This window comes from Erinaceus europaeus, chromosome 3 (genome assembly GCF_950295315.1).
Source record: "Erinaceus europaeus chromosome 3, mEriEur2.1, whole genome shotgun sequence".
Taxonomy (NCBI): Eukaryota; Metazoa; Chordata; class Mammalia; order Eulipotyphla; family Erinaceidae; genus Erinaceus; species Erinaceus europaeus.
Genome location: NC_080164.1, coordinates 69,595,553 through 69,615,470, shown reverse-complemented (window position 1 = coordinate 69,615,470; position 19,918 = coordinate 69,595,553). Strand labels below are relative to the sequence as shown.

General features: G+C 41.2%; 1 protein-coding gene across 12 annotated transcripts in view; it reads left to right on the top strand.

The window, feature by feature from the left end:
• Window positions 1-19,918, top strand: part of NPAS2 (neuronal PAS domain protein 2) — a 226,946-nt gene that overhangs the window by 34,808 nt on the left and 172,220 nt on the right. Inside the window, exon 1 of one of the 12 annotated variants that reach the window (XM_060187442.1) lies at window positions 9,821-9,967. The exons of 10 other annotated variants lie outside the window; for them this stretch is intronic. The gene's annotated coding sequence lies outside the window, so the exon portion shown is untranslated. Of the gene's footprint in view, window positions 1-9,820; window positions 9,968-19,918 lie in introns of those variants that run through there. One more of the 12 variants, XM_060187438.1, reaches the window with a different exon arrangement.

Genomic DNA, 19,918 nt, shown 5'->3' with positions numbered 1-19,918 from the left:
TTTCCTCTAGTTAGTGAATACACAGATCTATATCTGGAAGTTATTTTAGATTTAACATTCACAGTCAGAAAAGTTCCCAGATGACCGACAGAACTTATTTTAGACCTATACTGATTTTGAAAAAAAAAAAAAAATTGGGGGAAAAAGCTTGTTGTTGTTTGTTCTAAATTGGCCTGATACTCATTCTCTGCTTTGAGCCAATTGCTGTTCCAAGATCAGTGTGTGTCTCTTGTCAACGAATTCTTCTGGAAGCCTTTTTACCAGACCAATGTGATGCATAAATCTACAGCTCAGCTTTCCTTTCCTTGGCTTAGGATAGAAGTTGGCTAGTTTTCATTTTGAGTAGCTGAATATATGAATGAAAGTAATTAAGAGACCCTAGGTTTTTTAAGTAAACTGTCACCTCCCTGCTTAATCATGACCACCAGTTAATTCTGGAGAGGATGATGGCAGCAGATGACAGTGTGGGAAGCAAGGCTATGAGCAAAGACTGTGAACTCCAGCACTGTCACCCATTAGCCTCGGGAACTTGAGCTGTTGGGATAAATTCTCTGGGCTTCTGTTTGCTCTTAGATAGATGAGTCTTAGGATCCCTTCAACTTTAAAAATATATACTTCAACATTTGAATCATAATCTTATGAAAATTAACTAATATGACCTTATGATGTTTATACAAAGTGTTGTGATATATTGCCTAATTGTTTGTAGGGTGAAATTAAATCTTTAATGTTTTTTCTCTGTAACAAAGTTGTAAGAAGTTTCAGATACCAAGAGTTTTCAAAAGTCTAAAGTTTGTGGAAAACTGGGGAGAAGGAGAAGAAAGACAGGGTAAGGAAGAAGATGGCATGATTCTGTCCCCTCAGAATCATGTCTATGAAAATTTCAGCAGAAAGAGGCATCAAGAATATCGAGGACCAGTAAGACAGTATGATGGTTATGCAAAGGACTTTCATGCCTGAAAATTTGTGGTGTCAGGTTCAATCCCCAGCACCACCAGAAGCCAGGGCTGAGCAGTGCTTTGGTCTATTTATCTTTCTCTGTGTATTTCTCTGTCTTTAAAGAATAAATAAAACATATTTTAAAAGAATATTGAGGGAAGGAAGCTTGTTTTGTTATTGTCAGGAAATACTTAGAATTTTTTGAGAAAAATTTTAAATTTATATCCTCACTTTACCCTAGATAACCACTTAGATTTAAATGTAATTTTTAAGAAATGGGAAAAAATGAGAAAAGACACACTTTCAAAACTCAAAGAACTTTCTTAGAACAAAAAGAAATCATGAGAGAAATGTTTGACAGATTTAACTTAAACTCCTGCATTTCATGAAAGGGTAGTCAAAAAAATTAACCTGGAGAAAATATTTCCAGAAAATAAGGAAGGAACTAAAGGAAAACTCTAGAAGCAGTTTTGAAACCAAAGCTCCTATGCAGAACCTTTGCAGTTCTGATCCAAGAATCACTTGTTCCCAAATTCATTTAAAATATAGATTTCTATCCATCAATTCCTCATTACAGTGAAGGTTGGTCTTGGTGCCATGCTTTAGCAAAGGGCATCTCTCCCCATAAAGAAACAAAAGAGGAATGGGACCAAAACTGTCCAATGGGGAAAGAAAGTCTCTTTAACAAATGGTGTTGGGTAAATTGGACAGCCACATACAAGAAAATGAAATTAGATCACCACCTAACACCATGCACCAAAATTAACTCAAAATGAATCAAAGATATGAATATTAGACCTGAAACTATAAAATACATAGAAGAATACATTGGTGAATCATTTCAGGACCTTAACATTAAAGATGTATTTGGGACCTCACTCCAAATACAAGGGAAACAAAGCTAAAAATGAATAAATGGACTATATGAAATTAAAAATCTTTTTACATCAAAAGAAAATCCCATAAAGATAAACAGGAAACCCAGCAAATGGGAGAAGATATTTGCATAGTACACTTCAGATAAGCAGTTTGTATCAAACATCTATAAATAATTCCTACAGCTCAACAAAAAGAAAAAGAACAACCCAATTAAAAAGTGGGCAGAAGATATGAATAGATGGTTCTCTAAAGAAGAGATACACATGGCCCACAGACACATGCAGAAATGTTCTCATTCATTGATCATCAGAGAAATGCAAATTACAACCATGCTGAGATTCCACCTTACACCTGTGAGAATGGGCTCCATCAATAAAACAAAGGAAAGTAAGTGTTGGAGAGGATGTAGAGAGAGAGAAACTCTACTACACTGCTGGTGGGAATAAAAACTGGTACAACTACTATGGAGAACAGTATGGAGAATCCTTAAATAAATAAATACAAATGGAAATGCCATATGACCCAACAATTCCACTAGTAGGCATATACCCAAATGATATAATAACACTGATTCGAAGGGATATATACACCCCCATGTTTATAACAACTTTATTCACAATAGCAAAAATCTGGAAACAACTGAAATATCCTTTGACAGATGACTGGATCAAAAGGTTATGGGACATATATTCAACAGAGTATTATACAGCAATAAAAAGGGATGATACTGTGTCCTTTGGGATAAAGTAGAAGGAATTAGGAAGATTATGCTTAGTGAAGCAAGTAAGGAGGTGAATGACAACTACAGAATGGTTTCACACAGAGTGGAATATAAAGAACTGAGCATACAAATGTGGGGGGGGAAAAGTCAATCTATATCTAAGACTGTGGGAGAACTATAGTGGTTATCTATGGGGGTGGTGTGGGGGTAGGGACACAGACTTTGGTGATGGCAATGGTGGAAAAATAAATAAATAAATACAGAGAAATTGCATACATGTCAGATATCTGGAGACACTGGAGAAATACAAATAAAAATGAGACCATTTTTCATCAGCCAGGTTATCAACAAACTGTTAAGAGGTAACTTCTAGCAGTATGAAAAGTGCTTCCCACAGTATTGCTTATGGCACTGCCTACAAAGGCCATCTGCAATGTGTCAGAGCTCTTGACATCTTCACATACTGTATCCCATAACTCTTGTGGCCTCTCCTAAGGGGATCAGCCCAACTTGAGAAGGAAAGGCTATGCTAACCATGTTCTGTTAATGTTAATGAAAAGTTAGAAACACAGATGTCTGGAAAAAAAAAAAAACTTGGTGTAGTTAAAAAAAAAAAAAAAGCCAAGAAGTCATTGGATAGGCTAGTAGGTAACTGTGCAAAGTTTTATTTCTGGAGAAAACAGAGTCACATGGGAAAATATGTTTATTAAGTGTAAGAAGGACATATAAAGTTCTAGCTCTAGCATGTTCTTAGGATATATCTTTGCTCCCAGCCCCCAGGCTTTGGAAAGGACAGGTAGAATGGTAATAGGGGTTGCCTTGGATCAGGAACAGATGGACGACTTCAAGTGTTTATTTTTTCACATTTCTGGGTCCTCCAGGTTTTAGAATTTGTGGGTATTCTTATTTATAGGGGTGGAGGAGCTTCAGGGAAGAAAAAAACAAGACAGTGATGACTTGCTGCTTGCAGATTCAGGAGGAAGAAAAGACCTGCTTCTTGCAGTAATTATTCAGTTAGTAGGAATGGAAGTAGGTAGGATGGTCACGCTCCCATCTTGAAGTAAGAGAGACATAGAGACAGAGACAGACAGACTTGGTCAGGATAGATAGTTTGCTTCAGATTCTTCATTAAGTAAGAGTTTTGGAACCTCTATCAAGGGATATCCTGGAAATTGTGAGGGAAGAATGTTTCTTCTAGGATTCTACTCACCATTGTAAGAACAGGACTAGTTTTACAGAAATGGGCATCTTTGCAATTTCAGGGTAACAGGGGAAAGTAGGGGGCTAAGTCATGGGACAGGGGGCAAGGAGGTGGGAAGGAGTTTTACCCCCAAACTCAAGTTGCTGTGGAAAAAGATGGGTGGGGGCACCACTTCTCCCATGCTGTTCACCTCTCTACTATTCATAGCTAAGGAAGGGCAATGGCCACACCAGAAACTGGAACTGTATGGTTTGCACTTGGCTTAGGCCAAGTGGGTTAGCATGGTTCCAAGTCGGGTTGTTCAGTAGGTGAAAAATTGTTCATGCCTTCATGTAACTTGCATGCACTATTTCCCCCACATCATTTAAGACATTAAGCACACTGAAGTATTAATTAGCATGCTAAGCTTCCTGAGAGGAACAAGAATAATTAAGTTGTGAATTTTAATTACTGATCTTGTAAACTTCTTCTGTTAGGGCAGTAGAGTGAAGAAACTATCTGCTTCCCCATGGACTTTCAAAAGGACTCATTCAGCTTTCCCAATGCTGCATTAAAACTATCGTGAGTCAGTTGTCATGGGAATGTATTGATCAGGGACCCAAATGGAACACTCTTGTCTGAAACTTGCTCTGAAGAGGACAAGACCAAGACAAGATAAATGCTAGGTTTGCAGTTTGTTTAAAAAGCAAACAAACGAAGGAAAGAAGGAAGGAAGGAAGGAAGGAAGGAAGGAAGGAAGGAAGGAAGGAAGGACTTAAAAGCATTTAAATGTGCATTATGAGAAACTTGCTAAATCAGCCTCTTTGATTTTTCTAAGTCCTTTAAGGCAGCTTGTACTTCTCCACAATCTCCCAAGGGGTAACTCTCCAGTGTCCCAAGTGTCTTATTTCCTGGGTGAACATATTTGCTGTCAGGTCAAGAATACCGGACAAATCTCGTGCATACAAGGAAAACAGAATTGCCATCTTTGTGTTTATAACCTCAGGCCTTGAACAGTTTCCTTTTGTTCTCTTTTGCTCCTAAAAGGTCAACATTTCACAATGGGTCTTTCATACAGTTCACAAGGAGGCTAGTGAGATCCTATAGTGGGATGGGAAACTCATGATCCCTTTCTGCTTTTCAAGGGAAGATGCATGAAGGAGGAATAAAATAAGACAGTCGATACATGGAAGAGAATAAAGGGGAGTCACAGATGTCAGCAGCAAGGTGGAACAGCCTGACATTTGTCCCACATGAAGGCATGAGGGTAAAGATCTGAAAACCAAGTGGTGACTTGGGGAGGGAATAAGAGCTAAAAAAGCACTGATGAAAGTTAACTGTTGGGAGTCCTGTCTTTTGAGGCTGGACAGTGAACTCTCTGTGGCCTGGTTTGCCGTCCTGAGACATGGAGGGGGAGAACACGGCACTGTGCCATGGGCTGTGGCTTGGCCCAACTTGTGACTTTGTCTAATGAGAGTGGCTGAAACCCAACTCAAATTAGCCTAAGCAACTGAGAAGAAGTGCTGGGAAGGATATGGAATAGGTGGGAGAAGCTACAGAAGAAACCCCAAACCAAGACTTTTTTTAAGACTTGGAACTAGGGGGTTTCCTTAGTCTCTTCAGTGTCTTGTTATGAGAGACACTCTCCTTGTGATGAGGAGAGTCCCCAGGTCACATCCTAGTAACTCTAAGAGAAAGAAAAAACGTTTTCCTCTGGTTTCCATATCCAAATTCTAAGGAAGAACTGTAATTAACCTTGATTGGCATTCTGCATGGACTACTATAGTGGCATAAATTGTGATTAGAAGACCAAGGTTATGTGCTCACTCTGGAGTCAGGTGATAGGTACCATGAGTAATAGCTCCTAAAACTTTGGAGCAGGAACCCAAAGGAAATGAAAGGTAACTGAATAATTAAAGCCCCACGGATGATGTGCCTTCCAGCCCCCATTGGTGTTGCTCATGGTAGGTAAAATCATTTGCTTGTCTTTCTAGTCCTGTTTTGGCAGTGAGTGACCATGGGCACCTGAAATGGGGTGAGACCAAACAAAGATACACTGTAAGTATAAAATGCATACTAGATTTCAAAGCTTTGTTAGGAAATAAGCAATAAAAGCTATCCTACAAATCACTTTTAAAAAAAAATATTTATTTATTCCCTTTTTTTTTTTTTGCTTTTGTTTGTTGTTTATTTTGTTTTTGCTTGTTTGCTGTTTGGTCATTTAGTTTTTTTTTTCCTTTTTTTTTATTTAAGAAAGGATTAATTAACAAAACCATAGGGTAGGAGGGGTACAATTCCATACAATTCCCACCACCCAATCTCCATATCCCACCCCCTCCCCAGTAGCTTTCCCATTCTCTATCCCTCTGGGAGCATGGACCCAGGGTCATTGAGGGTTGTATTTATTCCCTTTTGTTGCGATTGTTGTTTTATTGTTGTAGTTATTATTGTTGATGTTGTTGTTGGATAGGACAGAGAGAAATGGAGAGAGGAGGGGAAGACAGAGAGGGGGGAGAGAAAGACACCTGCAGACCTGCTTCACTGCCTGTAAAGCTGCTCCCTTGCAGGTGGGGAGCCGGGGTCTCGAACTAGAATCCTTACACTGGTCCTTGCACTTTGCACCACGTGCGCTTAACTCGCTGCGCTACCACCTGATTTCCTACAAATCACATTATTATTATTATTTATTATTATTATTATTATTATTATTACCTCCAGGGTTATTGCTGAGACTCAGTGCTGGCACTGCGAATCCACTGCTGTTAGTGGCCATTTTTTTCCATTTTATTGGACAGGACAGAGAGAAATTGAGAGAGGAAGGGGAGATAGAGAGGAAGAAAGAAAGACAACTACAGGTCTGCTTCACTGCTTGTGAAGTGGCTCCCCACCATCAGCTCAAACTCAGATCCTTGCATGGGTCCTTGTGCTTTCACTTTTAGATGTATTGTATATTGAATGAGAATATTTTGTATATGTCTGATTATGCAAAGCATATCCAGTTTACTTTTGTTATCGTTCCTTTCTTTTCAGATAGAGGGTGAAAGGCAAAGAGGGATAGAGAGGGGAAAAGAAAGAGAGAAGAGGCTGGATATAGCACACACTTGAGCATACACATTACCAAGCACAAAGACCTGGGTTTGATTCCCCACTCCCCATCTGCAAGGGGATGCTTCATGAACAGTGAAGCAGACCTACAGGTCTCTATCTTTCTCCCTCTCTACCTTCCTCTCTCCTTTCAAATTCTCTGTTCTAGTAAATAAAATAGGAAAAGGGAAAAAAAAATGGCTGCTGGGAGTGGTGGATTTATAGTATTGGCACTGAGCCCCAGAGATAACCCTGGTGGCAAAGAGATAGAGAGAAAAGGGGTTACCATTCCACTGCTTCACTGTTCATGAAGTTTCCCTTTGTGTGGTACATATGTGGTGTCTGGGGGGTTCACACCTGGCCCTCACACTTTTAAAAAATATTTATTTATTTATTTCCTTCTTGTTGCCCTTGTTTTTACTGTTGTAGTTATTATTGTTGTTGTTATTGATGTCGTCATTGTTGGATAGGACAGAGAAATAGAGAGAGGAGGGGAAGACAGAGAGGGGGAGAGAAAGATAGACACCTGCAGACTTGCTTCACCGCTTGTGAAGCGACTCCCCTGCAGGTGGGGAGCTGGGGGCTCAAAGTAGGATCCTTCCACCTGTCCTTGCACTTTACGTCACGAGCGCTTAACCTGCTGCGCTACCGCCGACTCCCTGGCTCTCACTCTTGATAAAATGTGCAGACTGTGAGTGAACCATCTCAGATACTGGATGTTTTTATTGTATATATGTCTCATATATTTCTCTGGACAACATTATTCTTTGTTGGGGAGTATTCACATAGCAAAACACATATTAATAACCTCTCAAGCAAAAATTCCAGGAGTGAGCCACATCAGATATGAGGGACAGTGTTCACTGACAGATTTCACAACTTGTACATGCAGTCTTGTTTTTAACATTACATCAATGAAAGTTTGCTTTGTCTTAGCTCTTACAGATTTTTTTAATCTCCTTTGTTGACTCTCATGCATTTACCTTGCAATCCCAATGAGAAAAAAAAATATTTCAGAGCATAATCCGAGTGAGAGTTCTTTGACCACTTGTAAGGCTCACTCTTGCCTCCATTCCTCCACCTTTCTATCCTTTCATTCATTCATTCCTTCACTTGGCAAATGCCTGAAGCATCTTGTATATGTAAAGGCACTGGGCTGGTTACTAGAAGTACAGCATTGAGCCAGGCAGACCATCCATCCCAAACTTGTCAGTCTTCACTTCCCTTCACATCTGGGGAATCAGTGACACTAAATCAATATTCCCTAGAATGCATCCAGAAAAAGTTGTTGTATGTCTGGTATGGAAGGTCTCAAAATAGTTCAGCTTGAATGGGGAAAATGAAGGCAAAAACAGGTTTTGGTATTACACCCTTGCAGGAAGTTACCTCTGAAACCCCCTGGTTTAAGTCACCTTTCTTGGGCCAGAGGAATAGCTTGCTATGTAAACTGTGTGCCTTGTCGTGTATGTTGCCTAGGTTTGAGCCCTAGTACCAATGTCATGACACTGGGGGCAGTTCTGGTGCTGTGTTCTCTCTCTCTCTCTTTCTCTCTGAAATATGTGATCCAGGATTGATGAAATTGCACATGTGTGAGGTTCCAGCTCCACTGCAAAATAAAATAAGTCACTCTTCTCTGTCCAAACATGCTTAATTATTATGCCTTCCAATGACATATATTGATTAGCTAGATTAAAGCTAATATCCATAAGTAATCAAGCAAAACTAAGGAGCCATTCCTGAAATTGAGAGAAATACATCAAAATAGCAACACCAGTAACAGAAAACCCACACATATAGGTTTTTCTGGCCTCTTAAGTAAGTTCTTTCTAGGCCAGCAGTTGATTTCAGATGATTCTCCCTATGACTTTTTTTTTAATCTTTATGTATTTATTGGATAGAGACAGCCAGAAATCGAGAAGGGAGAGGGGATAGAGAAGGAGAGAGACAGAGAGATACCTACAACACTGCTTCATCACTTGCAAAGCTTACCCCCTGCAGGTAGGGACTGGGGGCTTGAACCTGAGTCCTTGTACATTGTAACCTGTGCACTGAACCAGGTATGCTACCACCTGGCCCCCCGCCATGACTTTTAACCAGTTAAAATCTGGCAAGATCTCATAAATTCAGATTTCCTTAAATAATATCTATTAATTTTGCTTACTAATTACTTATTTTAGTGTGTGTGTGTGTGTGTGAGAGAGAGAGAGAGAGAGAGAGAGGGAGGGAGAGAGAGAGAAAGAACTACTCTGGCAATCCGAAACCTCATGGTGTAAAGTAGGTCTACAACTTGCTAATTACTAACTTTTTTCCTCCTGAATTAAACAAATCTTTCATTAAGCGGTTGTCCCCTTTCTGGATCAAAAGCTCCCAGTACCTATCTGTCTTTCCCCTTGTTTCGCACAAGCCCCAAGCAGTTGTGCCAACCCAGTGACAGTGCACCATTTCCCCTGGCAGTAGAGGGACATTCTTGGATGAGCATGCTCCAGCTAGGCCAAAGTAGAACTAAATTAGTGAAGAATTTTGGTGAAAAATAAAAAAGAGGGCAGAGGGTGCATAGCATAATGGTTATGCAACAGACTCTCATGCCTGAGGCTCCAAATTCCCAGGTTCAGTCCCCCACACCACCATAAGCCAGAGCTGAGCAGTGCTCTAGGAAAAAAAAAAAAAAAAGGAAGTCATTTTCCTTTTCTTCCTCTTCAAGACTATTTGAAATTGGTTTTTAAAATCTAGATGTCCTTTTTAAAAATGGAAGTACTAATACTCAGTGAAGTTTAAAGCACTTAACATGCTGAGCCCAGCTTGATGGACTGTGTGCTTAACAACAAGGAAATCACAAACAACAGAGAGTGTGCAAAGATGGGTGCTCAGAATCATAATTAACATGAATCAAAAGGAAGCCTCTGTGTGGCCCGGAAAGGACAAAGCTGTAAGGGGAGAGGGAGACATGTCCATTCTGATTGACAGTTGGTCTACTGTACCCTCACAGATTGAGTTGGGTTTTGAGTAATTAAAAAATTTCTGAATAGTTCACTGGAGACTTACCTCAGTCTTAGGACACCAGAATTGGGCTGGCAGAATAGCTTACTTGGATCATGTACTGTTTTGCAGGTGCACAACCCAGGTTCAAGTTCAACCCTCACTGCCCTGAAGGATGCTTCAATACTGTGAGCTCAGTGTCTGCCTCTGTCTATCAATCAGTCTATCTGTCTATCTATCTATCTATCTATCTATCTATCTATCTATCTATCTATCTATCTATCTAGTCTCTGCCTTCTCTGTACCTAAGAATTAAAATGTACAGCAGACATGTATGCCTGAAGCCCCAGAGACCCTAGGTTCAATCTCTAGCACTGCTGTATACTAAGGCTAAGCTGATCTCTTTGTCTTTCTCTCATGAAAATAAAAACATCTCTTTTTTTTTCAAAAATCTAAAATTTTTTTTTAAATAATACTGTCTTTCCCTAAGATGTCCACGTTTTCATTCACTGGAAGCATTTGCTAAGATCCACTGTATACTTAGAGGCAAGGACATAGAAATAAAATTCTGCCTTTCATCTCTAGGAGCTAGGTACTGTGTGAGACAGCTGAGAGGACTGTCAGTCAGGGTGACAGTTGGCCTTGAATGTGGCCTCTGGGCTTCCAGGGTGAGACAGAACAGAGCACACTACTGTGTGTGTGATGTGATAAACTCCAGATGGGGGTGTGAAATTATAACCCTGAAATGTTATAGTTTTGTAAAACAGCAATAAGGGGTGAAGGCTATGACCTAGAGCAATAACATGATTTGCTAGACTACTGAATGATGGTAGGAGTTAGTCTTGAATGTGGAATACTCTGTTGAATACTGTCTTTCTCCCTTTTATTGATTTTGCTTTCTACTTAGTAATATAAAAAAGAAAACTGCAGAGAAAAACACATCACTTCCAAAATGCACTCTTGCTTGTACTAATTTCTCCCTGAGCAAAGAAATCAATGCAAAAATAAACTTTTGCTGCATAGATAATGAACTCCAGTTCTCCATTATGTCCTTTTCATTTTGAAGAAGAGAGAGTTGACTAGTGTAGATAGGACTGGAAGAATTTGGTGTGCTGATCAGAAGTAATCAGGAGAAAGTAGTGGTGAACCCCCATCAAAATTTTTTAAATTTTATCTTTATCTTTTTTTAAATTAAGTTTTTATTTATTTATTTATTTTCCTTTTTGTTGCCCTTGTTGTTTAACATTGTTGTGGTTATTAACGTCGTTGTTGTTGGATAGGACAGAGAGAAATGGAGAGAGGAGGGGAAGACAGAGAGGAGGAGAGAAAGACAGACACCTGCAGACCTGCTTCACCGCTTGTGAAGTGACTCCCCTGCAGGTGGGGAGCCGGGGGCTCGAACTGGGATCCTTACGCAGGTCCTGGCGATTTGCGCCACCTGCGCTTAACCCGCTGCGCCACCGCCCGACTCCCTATCTTTATCTTTTTTTTTGATGTTTTTATTATCTTTATTACTGGATGGAGACAGCCAAAAATTGAGAGTGAAGGGGTTTATAGAGAGGGAGAGAGGCACCTGCAGCCCTGCTTCACCACTCGCAAAGCTTTCCGCCTGCAGGTGAAGACAGGGCTTGAACTCAGTTCCTTGCACATTGTAACATGTACGCACAACCAAGTCTGCCACTACCCACCCCACCCCCATTAACTTTTCTTTAAAATTTCTTTTTAAGATTAAAAAATTCTTTTTAAGATTTACTTGTTGAGGGCCAGGCTGTGATACATCATTTTGAACTCACACATTGCAATATGCAAGGACTTGGGTTCAAGCCCCTAGTCTCCCTCTACAGGAGGAAAGCTGCTTAGCAATGAAACAGTGCCTCAGGTGTTTCTCTCTCCCTCTCTCTCTTCCCCTCCCCTCTTGATTTCTGTTTCTATCTAGATAAATGAATACATAAAATATTTTTAAATAAAGATTTTATTTATTAATGATAGAAAAAGAACCAGAGAATCACTCTGGCACATAATATGCCAGGAGTAGAACTTGGGACCTCACAATCTTGTTAATCATTTTTTATTTTATTTATCAATTTTTTTTTTGCCTTCAGGGTTATTGCTGGGGCTCGGTGCCTGCACTATGAATCCACTGCTCCTGGAGGCCATTTTTCCCCATTTTGTTGTCCTTGTTATTGTTGCCATTGATGCTGTTGTTGTTGGATAGGACAGAGAGAAATGGAGAGAGGAGGGGAGACAGAGAGGGGGAGAGAAAAATAAGACACCTGCAGACCTGCTTCACCATCTGTGAGGTGACCCCCCCTGCAGGTGGGGAGCCAGGGGCTCAAACTGGGATCCTTACGCTGTTCCTTGCGCTTTGCGCCACGTGCACTTAACCCACTGTGCTACCACCCGACTCCCTTGTTAATCATTATTAAATCACTAGTGGAAAATTAAAGGGAGGCCAGGTGTTGACACATGTGGTTGAGCACACATGCTACAATGCTCAAGGACCCAGGTTCAAGCCCACAGGCCCCGCCTGCAGGGGGAAAGTTTTTCGAGTGGTGAAGCAATGTTGCAGGTGTCTGTCTCTTCCCCATCACCTCTTTCCCTCTTGATTTCTGACAGTCTCTATCCAATAAGTAAAGGTAATACCAAAAGAAATTTTTTTAATTATAAAAAAAAAGAACTTGGGACCTCATTCTGAGAATCCAGCCCTGTATCCACTGTGCCACATCCCAGGCTGCACTGCATATAAAGATTAATTATAGAAAAAATATCATCATTAACATTAAATCTCTCACTAGGTCCCAGAGTGCCTATTATGTGAAATTAATTACTCTCTCCTTAACTTTTTTTAATCACCTTCTCGGTACTATGAAAATAGTCCTGTCTACAGCCATACCACCCTGAACACGCCCGATCTCGTCTGATCTTGGAAAATAGTCCTAATTACCAGCAAAAATTGCTTTTAAGTCATCAGGGTCCTCATTTTGCATGTCAGTGTATTCACTCATTCCTGTTTGTTTGGATTTAAATACAGTAGCCCCTGGCTCTGTGTAGGACAGTTGTCCTACACAGTAATGTGTTTGGCAATTCTAAATAATGTTGGCAAAATCAAGGTCTCTAGCAAATAAAATGTCAAGGAAAATAGAAAATTCATTTCTTTAGCTACTGAGTGGCTCTCCCCTTCCCCACTCAGAAGCTGTGTTATTAGGAACTAAAGGAGAGCAGAGCTTATAGCCTAGTGAGGGAGATGAGCACTAAACAGATGGTCATCTAAATCAGTGTGGAATAGACAGGGAATCTGAACCTGGATGAAGGGTGGGGTAGCATTTTTGGTGAAGTGACATTTAAACTGGGACCTGAATGAGCCAGTGATACAAAGAGAGGAGATATTTCTAAGCCAAGGGAGCAGTGCTTTAGAATTCTAGAGAATTCCAGAGGAGGAGAGACTATGAAATGTGACATAAGAGACAGAGTTTATAGAAAATATTCTAAGACTCTGACATTGCCTTCTGGCATACTGTCTTTTTTTTTTTTTGCCTCCAAGATTATTGCTGGGGCTCAGTGCTTGCACTACAAACCACTGCTCCTGGCAGCCATCTTTTTTCCCCATTGATGTTGTTATTGCTGTTATTGTTGTTGTTGGATAGAACAGAGTGAAATTGAGAGAGGAGGGGAAGACAGAGAGAGGGAAAGATAGACACCTGCAGACCTGCTTCACCACTTGTGAAGCGATTCCCTCCCCCACCCCCACAGTTGTGGAGCCAGGGGCTCGAACCAGGATCCTTGTGTGGGTCCTTGCACATCGCACTATGTGAGCTTAACCTGGTGCGCCACCACCAGCCCCCTGGCATACTACCTTAAGTGTAATGGGAAATCTATGAAGGTTTTTTAACTTTTGATGTTGAATCATTTTAAATTTGGAGACATGATACAAGAACAGTAAAGCTAGCTGTCTTGTACTCGTCCTTAAGAGTCCTTGCTAACAGTTATCATTTTATTGGGGGAGGGGGTAATGATTTATAACTGATGACATATGGGTACAATTTCTCACCTTCTCATGATAAATGTCTACAAAATATTCTCACCCTCAACTTAGGTCCTTTTCCACCATCATGCACCAGGATCCCAAAGCTGCCCCCCATCCCTGACCAAACTCTTACCTACCTCCCCTCCCCAGAGTCCTTTGCTTTGATGCAATATACCAAACCCAGTCCCAAGTTTTACTTTGTATTTTCCCTTTCTGTCCTTGTTTCTTTTTTAAAAATTTTATTAGTAATTTTAATATTGATTTACAAAATTGTAAGATAACAAGAGTATAATTCCACACCTTTCCCAGCACCAGAGTTCTGTGTCCCTTTTCCCTCCATTGGAAGTTACAGTAGTTCTCCCAAAGTCACAGATATAGGTTGACTATTATTTCTGTAACTATATTTATATATATTTGCCCATTTTTTCCCTATGGTCTTGCCTCCTCTTTCTTTCTAAGTCTCTTAAGTCACACCTACTACTTCTGAGTATCCCCTCCCCTTTTTTTTCTTCTGACTGGGTTCTGATAGAATTGGAGTTCAGAGCCCTCCTGTAACATTTCTCCCCCTCTGAGAATTTGAATCCAAATTATTTTGGGGGTGCAGAAGGTGGGAGTTCTGGCTTCTGTAATTGCTTCTCCACTGGATATGGGTGTTGGCAGGTGGATCCATGCCCCCAGCCTGTTTCTATCTTTTCCTAGTGAGGCAAGGCTCTGGAAAGGTGAGGTTCCAGGACACACTGGTGAGGGCCCCAAAGCTGCCCCGGGAAGTCAGGATGGAATCATAGTAGCATCTGTAACTTGATGGCTGAAATGCAATAAGATATAAAGAAGGACAAAATGTTTAATAAACAGGAACCATAAAGTAGGAATAAAGCAGATAGGAATAGGTATTTTAGGGTGGATAGAAGCTAGAAAGTCTATTTTAGGTATGTTCCTAGGGGCCATTGATTGTGGTAATTTTTGCTGGAACTTGATAGCTAACCTGCAGGTAGACTAAAAATATTGTCTGGGAAGATGGTGTCTGAGTTGAGAGTAGGACTAGAAAGTTGGATCAGGGCAGAAAGTGGTCCCCAAACTTGAAGAAAAAATATATATACAATTTAAGTATTTATCATGTTGATCAGACCTACGGCCCCATCTATTCACATTTCGCATAGGAGCCTGTATAACCTGAGTCCCTGTCAGTCTATGTTCACAGTCCCTGGTCACAGCTGGGAATATTCTAGGCTGCATTTATTTCTGGACCAGTCTTCTTCAAATGGCAGAGTAGGCTGGCCCAGGCTACCTTTGGAGAGTGGGGCAGTCCCTACCACTGGTAGTTCATAGTGAGGGTATGGTCCTGAAGGATCCCCCAAGAGGGCTTATGAAGATATTCCTGATGACAATGACCAGTGATGGTGGAGAGAGGGATCTATTAGAGGTCTAGACCCATTGAGTCTATGGGGAACCCAAAGATTCCCTGACTTAGGCTCCAGGTGATGGGTTGGCCTGGCAGTGACCAAGAAGGGCATCCTTAAGTGAGCTAGTCTTTTGCCCTTTTCCAGTTTTTGTAGACCCATCTTTACCTGACAAGCTTAGGCTTTCTTCCAGTTATGAAAGTGTTGAGAGTCAGTTCTGTATCCAAACTGGTTATTATGAGGTCTGGCTTCAAGTTAGGGAGGAAATACAGCTTGGATTTTAGTGGGATCTAAGCTAACTTTGAGTTTTATTGCATTTACTTGTTTGGTGATTCTAATAAAGGTTGTCATAGAGCTTAATAGTTCTAAATCTAATCACAGAGGACTATTAAGCACTTTTGAGGTATATAGTTGCCCCTAATTTACAGACACGTGTATACATGTACCCAGTACCCTAGGCCCTAGCCTACGTATATGTAGGATCTGCAGCTTTGCTACAGAGTGCTCCATCTGAAGTAGAACTGGGCAGTCCCATGTGTTAGGAAAGTTCTCACCAGATTATTGGGCTTAAAAGGTTGATGACACCTCCCATTTGGCTGAAAGGCTTTGCATAACCACTATGCTGTCTCCTCCAACCAACTCATTTTATTGTTGTCACTAGGACTTCTCCACTCCAGGATGGCTTTTTTCAGATAGAAAGAGACAGAGATAGAGAGACAAAGTGAAAGACCAAAGCACTGAAGCTTCTTGGTGGGGTCAGGATTAAACCTGGGCCATGAGCATGACAAAGCAAGTAGACTATCCTAGTGAGCTATCTTATCTGGTTCACTTTCCCTTTGAATTGATAAGCTCTGAAAGTAAATGTAAAGCTGATACATAGTCCCTTTATCACCAAACTCTCACTCACTAGTCTCAATACCCACTGATGCTTTTAAAAAAGATTTTTTTCCCCTTTATTTCTGGAGAGAGAGTGAGAGAAATAACACAGCTTCACTGGTTTATGCCATGGTAGGGGATCACACAATCAGGGACGCACTCAATGAGTCTCCTCTTTGGTGAGACTGATACGCATTTTGCTTAACATAGTCATTAATAGTGGTTGCCTAATGCTACTAATAAGTTTCAAATTCCTGTAACCCTTAGACATGTACTAGTTGGCAGTCTGCTTGAAGAAAAAGCTTTCCTTCTTTCCTCCTCATTCATTCATTGTTTGCCTATTCATTCATTCATTTCTGTCAATATAGATTGCTGTTTCCTCTTGGAGAGGAGTTCTGTTTACACTTTCAGTACTCAGATTGTCCGTCCCTGGTTTGTTCAGTAAGAGCCCCTTTGAGCTAGCTTTTGACGTATCTCCATCATCATTTGAGCTGATTTCACTTTCTTGCACAGCAAGATGTTTCAGGCTCATCCTGTCCTTTCCCTGCATCCATCCCTGGAATCAGCCTCAATCCTTTTGGTGATGAATAGTGTACACTGTAGGATTCTGAGCCGGAGAGTGGACTGGTCTTACTGGCATTTAAAAAATACTGTGATAGCTGTCCTTGAAGAGAGCACTGGAGGGAGAGGCATGAGCTGAGTCAGTGAGCAGAACTCTTGTCTGTAGCTCAGAACGGTGACTGAGCCTAGAAAGTGACAGTGCAGACCCCCAAAAGGCAGTAGACTGAAAGTAGACTTTGAAGCTAGTATTGATAGAGCTGTGATAGGTGGAATAAATGGAGTGACAGAGGGAGAGAATGGAAGTATCCTTTCTGAACTAAGACAGCCAAGGTGAAGGGAGGAGCAGATTTGAACAGGGGAAATTTCAGTTTGGTTCTGTAAAACTCAAGGGTTCTGTCAGTTCAGTTGTGAGGTGGAAGGCAGGTGGACACATGATCCTGCAATTCTATAGGCCTGGGCTGGAGACACATATCTGAGAAGTGTGTGGTGCAGGTAGTCATTTGAGAACCTTTTCTACAAGTTTTGGATTGGGCTTTGCTAGCAAGAACAACTTGCCCTCCCCACTTATATACTGTGTATGTTTGTTTGAGTTGTGTATGTGCATGTGTGTGTGTTTGGTTTTGCAATTCTGGGCATTTTCACAACATATTTCAAAGCTTTAGGATATGTTTTCTGATTCACTTATGAAAGAGTATCAGCATATTTCCTCTGCAGAGCACCATGACCACCCAATCCCCCAACCCCTAAACTGGAAAGGACAGCAGTCAGATTTGTCACATTTGTGTGTGTCAGTGTGAAAGACTCTGTACTGAACTGTGCACATATTAAGGAAAAAGAAGTATGTTGTGTACACATAAACATATGTATATGTATGTCATACTTAAAATATCTACTGGGGATAGATAGCATAATGGTTATACAAAGAGACTCTCATGCCTGTGGCTCCAAAGTCCCAGGTTCAATCCCCAGTACCACCATAGCCAGACACCTCTGGCAGTGCTCTGGTAAGTGGAGAGGAGAGGAGAGGAGAGGAGAGGAGAGGAGAGGAGGAGAGAGAGGAGAGAGAGAGAGAGTAATCGGAAGAAAGAATGCATAGCAGCTGCTGAAGGTCATAGTGAGAGGCTGCTAAGTAGTTGCATAATTCACACACAGTAGTTTTCTCACCCAAGACTTGCTCTTCAGGCAGATCATGAGAAGGGGGTCTGGTTTCCATGCCTCCTGTCAAGTCAGGTCAATAGATATGGGTGCTGTTTGTTTTGGCTTTTTGTTCATGTTTACTGAGCTATTTTTTGCATCTAAATCAGAAACAGCTGCCATAACTGATGTTTGAGAAGCTGCTTTTAACTTTTGCTTTTGTTTAAAAAGCTAAGTTGGGAGCTTTCAATACCTCCTATTTTGATTTTGTTTTAATCAAAGATAGGTGTTAAGTGTAGCCTTGCATTATGGGAAGCCAGTCTGAAAGCTAGTGTCAAGCCAGGGACAGTGCTGTCAGTAGGCCTATTGGGACACAGGAAAGAGGAAGGAAGCTGGGGTCATGGGATGCAGTGTGAGGTGACAATACTTCCTTAGCATAATAGCAGTCTAGATTTGGGGTAGTCTAGAAGAGGTTTTCAGGTTCTCTTTTGTTCAGAATGTGACACAGCATATCAGCACACTTAGTGCTCTTTTTCCACAGCACCTGAAATTTGCATGGAGGGTCTAGTGTTAGAGTTCTGGATTTTCAAACATGAGGTGCCAAATTCAATTCCTGGCACCACATATACCAGTGTACTGCTCTGGTCTCTTTGTTTTGTGAAATGAATAGAAGAAACACATTTTTTTTAAAGAAATCATGGGCCAGGTGGAGGCACACTTGCTTGAGCACACACATTACCATGTACAAGGACCCAGGTTCGAGCCCCTGGTCCCCACCTGAAGGGGGGGAAAGCTTCACGAGTGGTGAAGCAGGGCTACAGGTATCTCTCTGTCTCTCTCCATCTCTATCTCCCCCTTCCTCTCAATTTATCTGTCTCTATCCAACAATAAATAAATAGAAAAAAAAAAGAAAAGAAATCAACCATAGTCAGTTTGGTTGGAAGTTCTATGGGGAGAAGGGTAACTAGTGCTGAACTGTCTTAATGAGATTCCCCCACACTCTTTATAGGACCAACTATGAGCCCCCACCAAAACAGAAATGGGGCTCTCCTTACATGGCCTTTTAGTAGCAATAATAACAGGAGCTTGTAGAGATGTGTATGGATGAAATGGTATCCTTGGCTAATTAAGGAGGAGGCCCAGCACCCTCTCTGGAGAAGTAGCATGTGTACTTGTCTCTGTCAGGGAGAAAAGTTCTTGCACAGCAGTGTTATGATATCTGAGTAGTTATTATATATATATAGTGATCAACAAGACCATAGGATAAGAGGGTTTCAGTTCCCACTACCAGAGTTCCACATCCCATCCCCTCCACTGGAAGCTTCCCTATTCTTTATCCCTCTGGGAGTATGGACCCAGGGTCATTATGGGGTGCAGAAGGTGGAAGGTCTTGGTTCTGTATTTGCTTCTCCACTGGACATGGGCATTGGCAGGTGGATCCATCATTTCAGCCTGTCTCTCTCTCTTTCCCCAGTGGGGCAGGGCTCTGGGGAGGTGTGGTTCTAGGGCACATTTGTGAGATCATTTGCCCAGGGAAGTCATGCTGGTGTCATGGTAGCATCTGCCACTTGGTGGCTGAAAAGCATTAAAATGTAAAGCAGAACAAATTGTTTAATAATCAGGAACCTAAAGGTAAGAATATAGCAGATGAGATTTGGGGTCTCCATTTTGCAGGAAGCTATGAAGTCTGTTTTAGGTATATAGACTACTAATTTTGGGTGCCCATGACTTTACTAATTTTTGTCTGAGCCTCACAGCTAACATGTAGGAGGGCTAAAAGTATCTGGTTGGTTATTTTGATGCCACTAAAAATTTATTTTATGCCCCTTCCTTCCTTTCTTCCTTCCATTTCTTTCTCTCATTCATCCACCAGAGCACAGCTCAATTCTGGCTAATTGTAGTGCTGTGGATTGAACCTGGGACTTTTGGTGCTTCAGGCATGAAAGTGTTTTTGTATAATCACTGTTATCTTCCTAACCCTGAAAGTCTTTAAATAGCACATAGCACCCCCTGCCCAAACAAGAGAACAGAGGCACTAGTTTGCAGCTAGTGGACACTCACTACAGTGAACATTAAGTGAGTATCCAATCTCCACTCACAGGTCTTGAGTCATTGCCAGTCCATCACATTAATCTTACTCAACAAGG